General features: G+C 52.4%; 1 long non-coding RNA gene across 1 annotated transcript; it reads right to left on the reverse strand.

The window, feature by feature from the left end:
• Positions 1 to 226: 226 nt before the first annotated feature.
• On the reverse strand, positions 227 to 2,277 carry LOC115836889. Its single transcript, XR_004031876.1, has 2 exons — positions 2,201 to 2,277; positions 227 to 1,701 (listed from the first exon to the last, which is right to left on the reverse strand). It is a non-coding gene; the product is annotated as an uncharacterized LOC115836889 (long non-coding RNA).
• Between the last annotated feature and the right edge of the window lie 2,181 nt (positions 2,278 to 4,458).

Consider the following 4,458-nt stretch of genomic DNA (forward strand, 5'->3'; position numbering starts at 1 on the left):
CCCTCCGCCCTCTTGCTGAGCTGCGTGGCTGCAGTTAGGGGATTTTTCTGTCTCTGTCATTAAACAAATCCTGGCAGGCTAATTAGCTGTGGGAGGTTTCAGGTGCTTCCGTTTTCAAAAGAAGTCAAAACAAGCACATATTTTGCTTGGAACAAGCCTAGCTTTCTAATGAAAAGAGACTGTAGCTGGATCATCAAACAAATGTAAACAACTAGATCAATAAATGTGCATGCACACACGTGTTCACAGAGGATGATTTGAAGGTGAAACATGAAATGAGAGCCCGCACGGAGGTGCCAGCCATGAGATGTGCGGGGGCCAAGGGCGCAGGGCCAGGGCCAGGAGGATGTGCAGTGGAGCCCGGTTAATGTTCCTGCCGCACCCTAAGAAACGGGGAGGGGAGGAGACAGGTCTGGAACCGCCTAGGAGACAGATTTGGCTGATTTGTTTAAGGAATCCTTTCTGCCTTGTGATTTAGGAGTTAATGTTTCCTTCTCCTCTTTCTGCTCCTCCTCCCTCCAATAAAGAGCCTGACCTTCATCAGTGCACGCACACGTGGCACTGTCTCAGGGCCCATCGAGGGCCAGTGTCCTGAGCCCTGCAGGGCATGCCTGTGGGAGGGCCACTAAGGTCAGGGACAGGGCCATGGGGAAAATCTGCCCCGTGGATGGATTTGACCGCAGCCACGCTGTCCTTCTGGGGAATCAAGGAGGAGACTTCCCTTGTCCCTGGGACAGCAGGGGCTTCCCCAGGTGGTGGCCCCTCAAGGGCTCCTCCCCAGCACGCTTCCTGCCCTCCCACTGCTCTGAGTCAAGTTCCTCCCGCCCACCTGCTGACTTCATTCCTGTTCCGCTTATCATCCTGGGCGGGACCTTCCTGAGCTGCTCCCTTAACACTGAGGAGCTCGACCAGCCCATGGGGTCTGACCCTCTCCAGGGTGCTGAAACCTGCTGCGGCTTCCTGGGTGGGGACGGCGTGGCTGTCCCCGGATGAGCAGATGTGGGACCCCGTGGCAGAACTACAGTTGTTCTGATGTTTCTATCATGCCCTAAATCCAGCCGGAAGCAGCTTGAAGATACCTGGTGCAGAATGTCCTGCCAATAGCCGGCTGCTGAGCAGACGCCTGGGAGAGAGCATCTTTATCCTGGACGGGCTCAGAGGACCTTCAGAGTCCAACACACACCTCTCCAGAATCCATTCAGGCGTCTGCAGGCTGGAGACTGAGGGCAGGGGAAACGATGCCCATGGCATTATCACCCGGCTCAGCAAATGCTCATCAACCCCTTTCTGCACACGGTGCTGTGCTGAGCACCTGGGGGCTTTAGAGAGGGCGAGATGTGGTCTTTGAATCTGGAGAGTCATTGCATGGTTGTGAGCCACACTACAGCTCCTCAAGAGAGAAACAGTGAGGACGCAACATCAAACAGAAGAATCTTGAAGACGAGGCAAGAGCGTTGAGGTACTGCCACCGCCTCCAGCCAGCTCTTGCCGCAGCTGATAAACGTGCAGTATTGGCGTTGTCGGGGACTGGCTTTCTGGGGCCTCTGTCACCTCCCGTCTTGGCAGAGCTTGTGATTGAGCCTGTTCGCAGGACCTTCGTGCCGGACACAGCTTCTCGTCGTGATCCAGAAACTTTCTGAATTTAATCTAAGATTGCTAACAAGTTTCGTGGAGCTTTGGAGGGGACCATCAGGAGTGGTGCTGCTCTCGGGGAAATAAGAAAACTGTCAGTCAGGGCTCGGCTTCAGCCTAAAGTGGCAGAAATGCCCACTCACATTCATGCACATATGCACACACTCACATACTTACACACACACTCATGCCCACTCACACTTGTGCACACATGCACACTCAAACATCCTCATACACACACTCACATACATGCACTCACTCTCACAGCCATGCATACTCACACGCATGCACACCCACATACATCCACACCCACACACTCACATTCATGCACCCTCACACATATACACTCACATTCACTAACACAGCACGCACACTCACAATCACACCCACGTGCACACCTACACACTCACTGCCCTGCACACTCACTCTCACACATGCTCACAACCACACACTAACACACATGCACACTTACGCTCTTACTCTCACAAACATGCACACTCACATGCTCACTCATCCCCATGCTCACCCCCATGCACACACACACACAGGTTTGAGAAGTTGCTTCTACCTCCTTGCTTCTCCTCAATGTGTGCTGCCTTCTCCCAACATCTCCACGTGGAGCCGAGGCTCAGCCACCGGCCCATGTTTCTGCACCTGGAGGAACCGATAACCTGGCTGGATGGGAAGAAGGTAATTTTGATCAGGGGAGACATCTTCCTTCTGTACAACATCCCACTATTTGGGTTACAACTTACTTGCCCTTCCCAAGACTGGCCTCCGTTGTGAGAATAGCACCGCACAGGCAGCATGATCTGGGGAAAGAAGAAATTCCACATTTTGTGAGTGCCCAGCTCTCTGGGCCACTGCTGAGATTCTGGAGGGCTTTGGACCATTCTATGATCCACCCATCCATCCATTAATTGCGCTCCCACTACGTGCAAGGAAATGCTAGAGTTTTGGGTCCCCCAAAGAGGAGAAGAATTAGAGGTGCAATAGTCAGCATAGGCTAAGCTCAGCTTCAGTGACCAAAAAAGAAACCGCCTTCAGTGGTGTAAAAGCATAAAGCTTCTTCCTGATGCATGTTGCATGGCCACCACATGTCAGCAGGGAGGCTCCGCCCATGGCAGGAGGACATGTGAACACTGCTGGCTGCTGTGCCTGAAGGAAGGGCTGTCTCAGGGAGTCTCACATGGACAATTTGTTGCTTTGACATGGATATTGCGGTGTCATTTCCACTCAACACTCACTGGTCAGAGCCTGTCACTGGCCCCACCCAACCACAAGGAGCCAGGATGTGCAGTCTTTTCCTTGTGCCCAGAAGGATGAGAACCAAATGTATCTGACAAGCATCACTGCTGACAGCATGTGGAGAGGCAGGACCATGACCACAGTTTCCCCCTGGGCCTTCCAAGGCACGCACCTGGCTCAGACTGGGAGCCCAGAGCTGGGAGCATCTTTCTACACCTATAGTTTCATCCTAAGACCCTTGCCAGAAAATGGGACCTGATCCTGCTACTTCTGTCTATTCACAGGCCTGTGGGGACCACATGAGGGGGTTCTTATTGGTGATCTACACACAATGGGCCACTCACTTGTGACAGGGAGGTTGGCAATGTTCCTCACTTGCTCCCATGGGATAAGACGCCCCTGAGGGCCATAAGTGACTGCTTCCCCCTAGGCCAAGTGGTTGGTATTAAATGACTGGGATGTCCACTGACCACTGTCTGCATAGCCAGGTCCTCCAGAGACCACGGAATTTTCTTGAGGCCAGCAGCTCAGCTGCAATGAGACAGTGAACTGAAACCTGGAAATCCCTTTTTAAAGGTCTTACTTTTATTTCTGTTTTTCTTTTTTTCTTTTTTTTTTTTTTGAGATGGAGTCTCGCTCTGTCACCCAGGCTGGAGTGTAGTGGCACAATCTCAGCTCACTGCAACATCCACCTCCCAGGTTCAAGCAATTCTCCTGCCTCAGCCTCCCAAGTAGCTGGGACTACAGGCATGTGCCACCACACCTGGCTAATTTTTGTATTTTTAGTAGAGACAGAGTTTCACCATGTTGGTCAGGCTGGTCTTGAACTCCCGGCCTCAGATGATCCACCTGCCTCTGCCTCCCAAAGTTCTGGGATGACAGACATGAGACATCATGCCCGCCCACTTTTACTTTTTTTCAAATCATACATTCTTAGTTCATGCTCCTCTAAGACACTAGAGAGAAATGTGTCCCTTGCTGCTACACCAAAGTGGGAGCCTTGGGACTGCACCTGCCCTCTCCTCTCTGTCCTCCTCCTCGCCATTATTTTTGCTGCTCCATCAAAGGGGGGAGCCTTGTGACCGCACCTCCCCTCTCCTCTCTGTCCTCCTCCTCACTATTATTTTGGTGGATGCCCTGGTGCCTGGGTTTGTGTAGGGTTCCCTCCATGGGAACAGCACAGGATTCGCTGAACCCCTTGTCTCTCGAACACATAGCTTCCCCTTGGCTGAGCAGTGGCCTTGGCCAGTCCCATGTAGGATTGGGTGTGACAAGTATGGGCCTTCACCAAGAATCCCCTTGGGTTCTAAGGATAATGTCTTCTAATGATAATACTCAGTTATTTTCCAGAAATGCTGCCAGGCACTCAGTTTCCTCACTTACCTTCTACCCAGTGGTGGAAAGAATCGTGATCCAGGCAGATGTGGGTTCCTTCTCCACAGCTCACTGGCCGTGATCTTGTCTGAATGGTTGAACACTGTGGAGACCGATGTCTCTCATCTGCACAGTGGCCTTACAGCAAGTAGCTCCTAGGCTATGAGGTGAGGGGCCGCAGCCGGTCAGCGCATGCAGAATTCA

This window comes from Nomascus leucogenys, chromosome 10 (assembly GCF_006542625.1).
Source record: "Nomascus leucogenys isolate Asia chromosome 10, Asia_NLE_v1, whole genome shotgun sequence".
Classification (NCBI taxonomy): Eukaryota; Metazoa; Chordata; class Mammalia; order Primates; family Hylobatidae; genus Nomascus; species Nomascus leucogenys.